Source organism: Amblyomma mixtum, chromosome 6 (assembly GCF_055824585.1).
Source record: "Amblyomma mixtum isolate Tamu chromosome 6, ASM5582458v1, whole genome shotgun sequence".
NCBI lineage: Eukaryota > Metazoa > Arthropoda > Arachnida > Ixodida > Ixodidae > Amblyomma > Amblyomma mixtum.
Window position 1 is genome coordinate 92,719,985 of NC_143017.1, and position 12,007 is coordinate 92,731,991.

Genomic DNA, 12,007 nt, shown 5'->3' on the forward strand with positions numbered 1-12,007 from the left:
CGTAAACCATATAAAAGTATCAAATATTTTCTCGGTTAAACTGCTAAAATAGGCGATAACGCTTTCACACAAGCTTAATCTTGGAAGGGTGTATCGAATCTAAGCCTGGACTTGTTTTTTTTGGCAAAGAAATTACTTTAAGCTCTTCATCCGTATATGTGGGACGCATGTAAAACGAAAATAACAGTGGTATTCTAGGCAAAGTTGACTACTTGGGAGTTCACACGAAGGAGCGAGCATGGTTTGGTCATTGATAGCATTGGAAATGCCATTAAGATCAATGTATGTGCACGTCCCGCCAAGGCTCCCGTTCTGCAGGAAATCCGGCGCCTTCGGCGTCGGCGGCGACATTGTGAGAGGAAAAGCAGATGGCCCACCTGCCACTTAGGTCGCGTGACCTGGTTACGTCATCACAACTTGCCCACCGTGAAGAGGGGCAATCTGCCCACCAGAATGGGATTAATGACTGGTCGCGAGAGGCTGCTCGCCGAGAGGAGCCTGGGTCTCACAAGCCCCGCATGACTCAATATATGAAACAACCACCCTCCGATGCAATGGCGCATCACTTAACCGCTGCATCAATGCGCTAGGAGCGGTATATGAGGCCTTCCATGGATCTATGAATGTTAAAGGGGCTGCGAAACACTGCCTGGGGGAATACCGGTTATACTTCAGGTGGGTTCTTTACGTCACACAGATGCTGACTTAAAAAGAATTACAGGAATCGATACACAGGAACAGGAGTTATTCAGTGAAGAAATTTCAAAATACAAGCAACAAAACACTGCCCTCAACTCGATTTTGGCGGGGCTTCCCACTCCTATTTCGCTCTCCCAATGACGGCACCTGGCGCAACCAATCAAAACAGCCAGCCAGAGCACGTCGCGGAAGTTTGTACTCCATGGTTGCCTGCTCTCTGTAACTCGTTCTTGCTGAGACTGGCAGCGTTGTTTCCATGACAGAGCGCCCCTTGTGGTGTATTTTTATTTTACTTGCTTTGCAGGGCTTTTATCTAAGACAAGCAAGTTGTTTTTGTTGACCTAATATAAAACGCAGACAGGTGACAAAATGTGCCTCTATTTATTCACACAATTTGCAGTATATTTACTGTTTGTCCGGTCATCAAGCTCGCGCCAGGTGATGTCATATCCGCTGCTAAAAACCCGCCACTCTGTGGCGACACCATCAGAGCCATGAAGTTGTTTTTGGGAGGACATTAAAATATTAAAAAACGGAATGTACGCGGTATTACCGACGCTAATAGCACCATTATAACTCACTGTATGCAATCAACAGGCAAAACAGTTAACTAAGATTGCGTTTCTGGGCCCCTTTAAGTAGAGAATGACCCATTCCGCATTATGGGCATTAACAACCCGCCGCGGTGGCTCAGCGGTTAGGTGGCGGCTCCTAACCCGGTCGTGGCGGCTCCATTTCCGTGGAGGCAAAACGCAAATGCGCCCGTGTGCTGTGCGATGTCAGTACACTTTAAAGATCCCCAGGTGGTCGAAAAAACTCCGGAGACCTCCACTACGGCACCTCTTTCTTCTTTCCATCCCACTAACTTCCCTTCCCTTACGGCGTGGTTCAGGTGTCCACCGGGATACGTGAGGCAGATAGGGCGCCATTTACACCTTTCTTCAATAAACCATTTTTTTGGGGTGCATTAACCCACTAACGCTGCTGCGTCATACCCTTAGGCGGAGCTCAAGTGTCCCTTCAGTTTTCTTTTTTTAGTTAGGTGTAGGCCGAAGCCCTCCTTAAGGAATTCGATAAATAGATTCCCGTGGTGTCGGGTGTCAATGGCATTGTTTAATATTTGCGTTTTATAGTATTCAGGTTTCGTGCGTTTTAAAACTGTGCGAAACGTGTTAGAATACCTCCAAAATTTGAAAAGAGCAGTATTAAACGGCTGTGACTTCACTTATCGTTTTTCTCAGACTTCGTAGTGAGCCATTGGTGACCCAGTGATTCTGAGGCGATCCAAAGTGACGTTGCATCGTGATCTGGGGAGTGCAGTGGTTAATGCAGTCATTAGCTGAAGACGTCGTTAGGACATGCTTCTGTAGTAATATAGTAATATCAGTCGAGTGAACAGTACCAATCAACTGAACGAATTCATTATTCCCACTTCATGGAGGCAAAATGCAAAAAAATGGCTGAGGCTTAACTTGGTTAAGCCTGGAGAATGCGAAGCATCATCGTGTCGCGTAATTTGGAGGCGCACAACCACAGCGACGGCGCGAGGTGGGCCCCCGTTTCTCCACTGTCGTGACGTCATTAGGTCACGTGGTGTGGCATCATCGTGTCACGTGATTTGGAGGCGCACAACCACAGCGACGGCGCGAGGTGGGCCCCCGTTTCTCAACTGCCGTGACGTCATCGTGTCACGTGGTGTGACGTCATGTATCACGTGATTTGGAGGCGCACAACCACAGCGACGGCGCGAGGTGGGCCCCCGTTTCTCTACTGTCGTGACGTAATCGTGTCATGTGGTGTGACGTCATGTATCACGTGATTTGGAGGCGCATAACCACGGTGAAGGGCTGAAGTGGTAGCTAAAGTAGTATGCTTCGCATAAAAATTCCTCTGTGCTGCGCGGTGGCTGTCAAAGTTAAAGAATATAAGTAGTCAGAATAAATCCGGAGCCCTCCACTATGGCGTGCCGCTTCGGACGTTATAAACACCACATACCCAGAGGTGGAACTTATCGGAGCTTGCCACTGAGCTACACGCCCAGCACGAAGCAGGCGACGCCGATACTGTAATCACAACTGTCACTGAGTGATGCTTCACGGGAAATAAAAAGCAAGTGAGGCTTGATTGCAACACCCCCTCATTTCAGTCACAATCCCTGATTCCTGATGCACCGTGACCTGCACCACATTGCAACCATTTCGTTCGCACTAGCTTCTGAGTATGGCCTTAGAAAAGCAAATATTTCACTGCAATCCACACGTTACCGTACAAAAAAATCAAAAGGAAAGGCCTCATCATCAATGGAGGTGCCGGGGTTCGAACCCGGGGCCTCTCACATGCGAAGCGAGCGCTCTACCACTGAGCTACACCCCCAGCACGAAATGGCAGACGCCGCTGCTGTAACCATAACTTTCACTGAGAGACGCTCCAGGGGAAATAAAAAGCAAATGAGGCTAGATTGCAAGCCCCTCATTCTAGTCACAATCATTGATTCCCGACGAACCGCGACCTTCACCGCTTTGCAATCATTTTGTTCGCACTAGCTTATGGCGTCAGACAAGCAAATATTTCGCTGCCATCCACACAATGCAGCACAAAAAAAAATCAAAAGGAAATGCCTCATCATCAGTGGAGGTGCCGGGGTTCGAACCCGGGGCCTCTCACATACGAAGCGAGCCCTCTACCACTGTGACACTACACACCCAATAGTACGTTCATTCCTGCAAACAAATTTAGTTCATGTTTTACCCAACCTCATTGTGTCTTCCAATGTTTGTGACCGTCCGTGTTTGTGGGGCATAATGCAAGAGGTGTATTTGGCTATCCGTTTCCTACTTGTTCGTTTTTCTCCTGAGTTACTTTTTATAGTGTCGAGGAAAAAGTTGTATAAGGATTTGATTAGTATGCTCTTCCCTCCGCCCATGTACCGCTCTCTGTATTTTGGTTTACCGGGGTACGACGTACTCAAAAGAGTACGTAAGATGCCAGTCTCGCCGTGTACAAAGACCATTTTCTTTAAGTTACACACCGGTACGTTGCCCGTTAGAACATGGTTAGAGAAAAAGGGCATTTTTGTGTCTACCGTTAATTGCCGCCTTTTTGATGAACCAGAAACAATTGAGCATTGTTTCATCAGTTGCAAAGATGCAGTACTCTTCTGGGATGTCCTGCAACGCACATTTAAAAAAAGAATTCATCTGGCTCCACATTCTGTTCGCTATCTCACTGCGCTGCCATTTGTTGATGAACCCCTGGACATGTTCTTTCTGATTGGACTGCACAGCCTCTGGAAAACCCGCATGATGGACAGACACTGTGAACCTGTTGTGTATACAAAGGATCACTTCAGTCGAATGGTTATTCATTTAATAAGAGACGTGTATGCCCAGACTGAGTACGAACCGGAGTGGCACTCACTATTAGTGATGTGCTCTGTATTGCCCCTTTTCTAGTGCATGGTCTTTTCAATATGTATTGTTTAACACTGTTTTCATAATGGCTTGTATATAGTTCATGTACATAGAACATTACATCACTGTAATAAATACCATGAGCTACACCCCCAGCACGAAATAGCAGACGACGCTGCTGTAACCACAACTTTCACTGAGAGACGCTCCAGGGGAAATAAAAAGCAAATGAGGCTAGATTGCATGCCCCTCATTCTAGTCACAATCACTGATTCCCGACGAACCGCGACCTTCGCCGCTTTGCAATCATTTTATTCGCACTAGCTTATGGCCTCAGACAAACAAATATTTCACTGCAATCCACACGATGCAGCACAAAAAAAAAAATCAAAAGGAAAGGCCTCATCATCAGTGGAGGTGCCGGGGTTCGAACCCGGGGCCTCTCACATGCGAAGCGAGCGCTCTACCACTGAGCTACACCCCCATTTTTTCCTTATTGCATGGAAGAACTTCCGTAGAAAGGAGGAAAACATCAATCAGACTGGTTCGCGTCTCAAGTTACCGGGCTGCTTAATAGGAGCCCGCCATAGCCCTAACTCACCACTGCATCCCCATCAAAACATCAAAATTCAGGGAGGCACACACATGCATCTAGGCACGGCAGCCAGCTTGGAGGTTCTTCGCGTGCAGCATATACACTCCTCACCAAAGCACACTGTTCACGAAACACAGATTTGGACGATCTTGGTGGCTCGGCATGTCTGTCCATCATACGGCTTTTCCAAAGACTGAATAGTCCCATCAACATAAACAGATCATAAGGCACAACAGAGTTTTTGTCAACAGGCAGAAATATAATAGTGTATGGTGTAATTTCAATGTCCTTTTTAAGAGTTCGTTGTAGTATGTCCCAAAAGAACATGGCATCACGGCACAGGATGAAGCAATGATCAATTGTCTCAGGCACGTTACACAGACGGCAATTCACATTCCAGGGTACAAACATCCCCTTGTCATAAGAAATGTCTTGACAGGCAGCGTCGCTGTATGTAGTTTAAAAAAGAACGTTTTAGCGGCTGCCTGAATGCACATCCGCCTAACACGCTTTAGAACACTGATGTCCAAAGACCCCAGATAAGGCTGCCGATACAATGGTGTAGGGAACAAAGACTCAGTGAGAGCCAGGGTCATCTGTTTTCTCGAGAGGCTATACAGGTAATCTAAAGAGAAGCGCACAGTGAGGAAATTGAAAGTGTCAGCAACCTCCTTAAGGAATCCCCATAAAGTCCCCTCACGAGCCTGCACAGTCGGTGCGAATAAGTAAGGCAAATGAAAACTAAGCCGCCTAATGAGCACAGCTACCAGAAACGGGTGGTTTGCCGATTTGAAAAAGAAAAAACGGGAAACAAGTTGATGCACGAACAGGTGAACAAGGCCAACTCCACCACCCTCTAAGGGAAGGAACAAGTTGTCACGCCTCATGGGCTCCCATTGAGAGCGCCAAACGAATGTTGCAAATATTCTGTGTATTGCTTGCACCTTCCTCCTCGCACAATGCAGGACTTGAAGGACATACGCGAGCTTTGCAAACAAAAATATGTTGCAGACCTGTGCCCACGCAAACACTGAGAGTTCCCTACCCATCCAAGCCTGTGTTTGCCGCCGTAGAGTTACAATTTGTGAATCCCAGTAGGCTGTACTGTTGCGAACTTGATGCAGCGGAACGCCTAGGTACTCAAGAGGGCTACAGTCCCAGCATATGCCACCGAACTGGCTTGGCTTAGTTCCCCAATAACCCAACCAAAAGCCTTTCGATTTCTCTAAATTAAGAGCCGCGCCTGATACATCGCAGAACTGTTTAGTCAAGTTTAGAGCTTCAAGTACACTCTTTTTGTCAGAACAAAAGAGGGCGACATCATCAGCGTAGGCTAAAACTTTAACTTCACATTGAGCCAGAGAGAAACCGCGGATAGCTGCGCTGTTAATTATACTGAGACAGAGGGGTTCCAGATATAGGGCAAACAGCAATGGAGACAGTGGACATCCTTGACGAACAGATGCTTCTAGTGGTATTGGTTTCGTTAGCTCCTGATTAACAATAACCCTTGTATAGGAGTTCTTATAGCACAGCCTTATGCCTTTGAGCAATACGTCACCAATATTTGCATTCTCCAAGACCGCGAACAAGAAATCGTGCCGAACTTTATCAAACGCCTTCGCCAAGTCAATTTGAATCAGAGCTACTTGGCCTGTCTCATCTGATACTGTCTCTAATACTGAACGTGCAATGTGGATATGTGTTTGAATACTGCGGCCTCTAATACCACAGACCTGATGCGAACCTATCAAGTCCATAATGACGAGCTGCAGACGACTGCTAAGAACCTTGGCAAAAATTTTGTAATCAACATTGCAGAGGGAAATTGGACGATATCCCTGAACAGTTTTCAACCGATTAGTATCTTTGCTTTTGGGAATTAATATTGTGTGCCCAGAATAGAAAGTGGGAGGCGGGACACCCACATCATAAGATGCTTGGAAAACTTCCATCGAAACAGGCACTAGGCAAGGCGAAAATGTTTTATAGAATTCGCTAGTAATACCATCTGGCCCAGGAGATTTCTGGCTCTGCAGGGCAGAAATGGCTGATTCAATTTAATCCAAAGTGATAGGTCCCTTCACTATAGCACTCTTCTCATCGTCAAGTCGAGGGAAGTTTCCGAGTAAGGAACTGTAATCGAAACCCTGATTTGGATCTTCGCAACTGCCAAACAGCTTCCGATAATAGTCGAAGAAAGCAGCAAGAATACCAGGCGCATCGCTGTATGTGCAATCACCATACTGAATTTCCAATATTTCCTTCGCAAGAGCATTCTCTCTTTCATCACTCAGGGCCCGACGAGAAGGTTGCTCATCAAGAAACCTTCGGGACCTAGATCGTATCAAGGCCCCCTTATATCTTTCTGTCGCAAATTGTTGAAGCTCGGCTTTTACGTTATTAATCTCTTCGAGATAGGCACCCGGGCTTACCCTCTTTAGCTCATGTAGCTCCGTTAGGGTGCGCCCAAGCTCACGAAGGTGGTGTCTCTTCAGGAAAGCGATTCTTGCTGAGGCCTCAATTGCCAAGTTTTTGATCTCCTGTTTAAACAAGTCACACTTTTGAAAAACGGACAGATCACGGCGTGACCATACGTCCTTCAAACAAGTAGGTACAGCACACTGATAGATTTCGTCTGAGAGCAGACAGTTATTCATCTTCCACAACTCCCATCGAGGGTGAAGTACATGCCGAGTGTACCTCCCTATCTGAAGAGACACCATACAGTGGTCACTGAAGAAGATGGGCCGCACCCAGTAGCCAAACACACTTGCTAACGCGTCTACAGAAACGTAAATTCTGTCAAGGCGAGCATTAGAGGAAAACTGAAAATGAGTGAAATGTATACTGTCGCCTTTTTCCTGTCGCACATCCACAAGACTATATTCAGAAACCAAGTCGGTAAGTAATGCAGCACTAGGGTCGTATCTCTGACATACCACTGATCGGTCCTCATCCCTACAAACGCAATTAAAATCTCCCAACAATATAATTTTGCGGTCCGTGCACAAATGTTCAACTAATGACAGAAAGAAAAGCCTTCTATCGCGCTGCTTTGTGGGAGGAGGAGGAGGAAAACTTTTATTTCTATTTACAGTGAGAGGTCGATGGGGCGAGCCGGAAGGGCCCGGCCCTTACAAACACTAGGAGGGATCCCTAGTCCGGGATCCCTGTAGCTCCGCAGCGCCCGGGCTCTAGCTACCAATGCCTGTTGGGCATGGAGTTCGGAGCAGCCGCGCAGGACAGCTTCCCAGTCCTCTCGAGTGGGGTGGAGGTGGCGTAAACACAAATAATCCGCCACTGTACTCCTGAAATTGTGAGATCACAGCATATAAGTCGCCCCTCGACATCTATGCAATAAGACATGGCTGTCATCTCTAGCGTGTTCGCCAGGAATAGCATACAACCTCCGGATAAGCCTCTCGCGTGGCTAACAATAATGTTGTATTCCGACAAAAAAGGCTCGAGAGCAGCTGCTGTCTCTTCATCAGAGGACAACTTTGTTTCCTGGATAGCGGCTACGCACACACTCCATTTCTTTAAGAGATGCCGTACCTGCTGTTGCCTCCTACGATTACGCATATCCCTAACGTTAAGGGTAGCGACTTGATATGCTGCGACGCTCGCCATTTTTGGTGCCAGTCTTAACAAACGCCATTCCCTGGAATGGGGTGGCCCGCCTCCAAATTGGCGGCCTCTCGGGCAGACATCGCCCTCCTCTTTAACACCACCCTTCCCGTGGCCTCTACACTTTGTGCCTTGTGGTCAGCGCCATCGATACACACCTCGTCAGCATCTGCTGGACGTTTCAAAGGTGCGGTGCTGTCCATATCTTCCTCTGAGACAGCCAAGGCCTCGGCCCACGAACCCGAAGGGAGCACATCACTCGCTGCCACACTGACAGCCGACAGAGAACCGGACACGCCAGACATCGACGCCACACACGGCTCACCGTTACCCTCCAACGACGAAGCAGAATCAGCAACAGAGGAGGATCGGCGAGCATTCACTGGCTGTATCGCCTCGACTGACTCCACAGGAGGCATATCCGGACGTTGACCTGTGGCGACGAGGTGTTCCTGTGTAGCAAGCACAGCAGTCTCTGTAGCACTCACAGGGGGGGGGGGCCGGGTCCGGCGGTTTTCGTTCTGGAGGCGCGGATGCTAGATGGCCAGTCGCTTCAGATTCCGTGTTGATTTGAGGTGTTGAAGTCTTCTGTTCCCCATCTATTAGATGCTCACGACTTAGTTCTCCGGTCGCGTCGACAACCTCAGACACATCCATGATGTGTTCTGATGCCACGTCATCTTCCCGTGACCACTGCCCTTGACGCAGCCTGTCAGCGTAACTCAAGACACAGTTCTCTGCAGTGTGGCCAAAGCGTCGGCACTGGGTGCATCGAGGCGTGCGACACTGGCGCCGTACATGCCCAACCCGGCTGCATCGGAGGCACAGTGGAGGTCGCCCTGAGATAAGGACTAATGCCTGCACTCCATAAACATTAAGTGTGTGTGGGATTGTGCTTGCTGACACTCCATCCTTGAGTGTGAGGGAGATTTCACGGTTCGCCGTTTCCATATGCTCCATCCCTGGGCACCGCCACTTTTCACGCTCCACAGACTGAACCGTGCCATAAGGCTCTAATGCTTACACAATCCTCCGGTGTTCCATATAGCGGGGAAGCCAAAGGAGCTTAACCTTGACGTTCTTAGTACCCGGGTCAAACACCATGCACCGCAGTCCTTTGACAGGAAACTCCGCTTTGTTAACTAGCTTCTGTTTGGAAGAACTACTCTCGCAGGTAACCATCCACACGTGGCTCATTTGGTATTGACCAATGCACAAAATTTCCCGGAGATCCAATATCTGTGCGAGTGCGTCACGGAAGTCAGGTGCTCGGTACGGGCGACCCTTAAGGTCAGCATGCAGGAAAACGGTGTTAAGGACAACATTACCGGTAGGCAGTCGGGGAAGTACAACTTTGTACGAGTCCGTAGTGTCCTGAGACGTCGGTAGACCTCGGCCAACGGCCGATGCGCTGTTTCCAGCAAGGAGCATGTTGTTGTTGTTGTTGTTGTTGTCTTCTAGATAATGGCGCATACCCACTGCGGGGGATTGGCCAAGACACAGGCGGCAACTGATAGGTGTACAAAATGTTAAACAAGAAAATAATGGTGGGGAAAAAAAATAATCATGATAACAATAGCAATTAGGAAATAAATGAAAGGATCTCAGATGTGTAATTGAAATAGGCTAAACAAATGCTGTGAGATCGGTGACTGAAATAGAGAACGGGGCTAAATATTCCACGTTTCAGAAAGCTTTCATTCCAGAGAAATATTGATCAAGAGAAAGAGCAGAGCTTAAGACGGCAGCCGTTTAGTGTCTGTAAGGAAGTTTTGCATGGCGGAGAGCACATTCCAGTTGCTGTGCCCAAGGGAGGAAGCCCCAAGAGACAGAGCAACCCCAGCTGACAGACTTAGACCAAGCTGTCGTAACGGAAGCTCCAGCAGGCGGCTCCGTAAAGAGGAGAAACGGCGGCAGGTCAACAAGAAATGATCGATCGTTTCGGGTTCTCCGCAGAACGGGCACAATGGGGAGACCGCCAGACCAGATCTATAAAGGTAGAAGTTTAAAAGAGGCACGCGACAACGTAGACGCGTGAAGGAAACCTCAAGCTTGCGTGATCGCCATCCTTTACTGCACCACGGGTAAAGGAGATGCCGGAATTCGGGAGAGGAGGTCAGAGCTGATGCTGCGAATTCTTTCAAGAGCAGATACCTGCGAAACCTGGCCGCGGTAATATATGCGCTGGGTGGAAGCACAGATACGACTGGGCCTTGAAGAGATGCCTTCGCCAGGGTATCAGCAACCTCATTCAAATGGATTCCTCTGTGCCCAGGCACCCAGACCAACCGTAATGAACACACGTGGGGTGGAACCAAGCATTTGAGTAACCGAAGAGCCTGAGATGTTGTAGACGCGGTGAGAGAGGAACACAACGATAATGAATCTGTCATAATTATGACAGATGACAAGGAGCTGTTTAATTTGCGCAACGCTAAGACCACTGCTAGAAATTCGGCCAAATAAATAGGGGTGTAATCGGGAAGGCGGAGTGAGAATGACCAGTCAAGGGAGATGGAGAAAATGCCAACACCGGCCTTTTCTTCACACTGTGAGGCGTCTGTCGCTATGAGCACATGAGATTTAAAGCACAGCAGGTAATCCTGCAATAAACCGCTGAGCAAATGAAAAGGCATTAACTTTGCATGTTTTGGAAAGATGTCATCGAAGACAATCTGAATAGATGAGTTGGCGCATACCGGACGGATGTCCGAAATGCGGACGTTTAAGGGGTCAAGGAGGGATTGCACCAAACATATCTGAGGGGTACGGAAACGAGACCAGGTTTCGTTGAAAAATAGCCGAGGCTGACGAAGGAAGATCAAATTGGAGGCATGGAGCGAAGAATCGCACATTCTTATGAACGTTTTCACCGTTAAGAGCCGAAATCTAGATGTCAATGATGGAGTACGCGCTTCCAGGTACAAAACGGAATTCGCCACAAATTTTGGAAGGCCCAAACAAAGGCGCAACGCCTCCCGCTCCAAGAGAATCAAGGGGCGAAGTTTACACGCTGGCGCACCAGAGAATAAAACACAGCCGAACTCTAAGACTGGACGGACGTAAATTCTATAAATCATAAGAAGTGAGTGCCTTCTCATGCCAGAACGAACACTGCTCAGCCTGCGCAGCATACCGACTGCTCGGACTCCTTTCACAGTGATCTGCTCGATATGGGCCCCCCAGGAAAGAGAAGGATCATAAATTACTCCGAGGTATTTGACACTTTGCACTTGAGGAATTACATGGTTCCGGTAAACAATAGAGATATTAACTGGACGAGAGAGCGGAAAAACCAACAAAGCACATTTATTGACATTAAGGGACAGATTAATGTCTCCTAACCATTGGTCTAGGACATTCAGGTAGGACTGTAAGGACTGGTACAAAGAGGAAATGTCGTTCTCTGAAGCAAAAAAGGCGATGTCATCAGCATACACATAGGTGGACACCTGAGGACTGCAGGGAATACTGCTGAGTAAGATGTTAAAAAGTACAGGGGAGAGGACCGCCCCTTGGGGCACTCCTCTCGCTTGTCGAAATTTGCTTGATGAAACACCGTTCTGAAAGCAGTAAAATTCCCTGTCAGCAAGGAATTCAGCAACCCAAGCCACAAAGTATCTCGGAAGTCCTACTGCCTGCAGTCTTTGCAAGAGCGTCCTGTGCTCAACGC

General features: G+C 48.1%; 2 non-coding genes and 1 pseudogene across 2 annotated transcripts; all 3 read right to left on the reverse strand.

Moving 5' to 3' along the window:
• Positions 1 to 2,728: 2,728 nt before the first annotated feature.
• On the reverse strand, positions 2,729 to 9,765 carry LOC149339690 (uncharacterized; annotated as a pseudogene).
• On the reverse strand, positions 3,001 to 3,072 carry TRNAA-CGC (transfer RNA alanine (anticodon CGC)). The gene has a single exon. It is a non-coding gene; the product is annotated as a tRNA-Ala (tRNA).
• Positions 4,522 to 4,593, reverse strand: TRNAA-CGC (transfer RNA alanine (anticodon CGC)). The gene has a single exon. It is a non-coding gene; the product is annotated as a tRNA-Ala (tRNA).
• Positions 9,766 to 12,007: the final 2,242 nt, after the last annotated feature.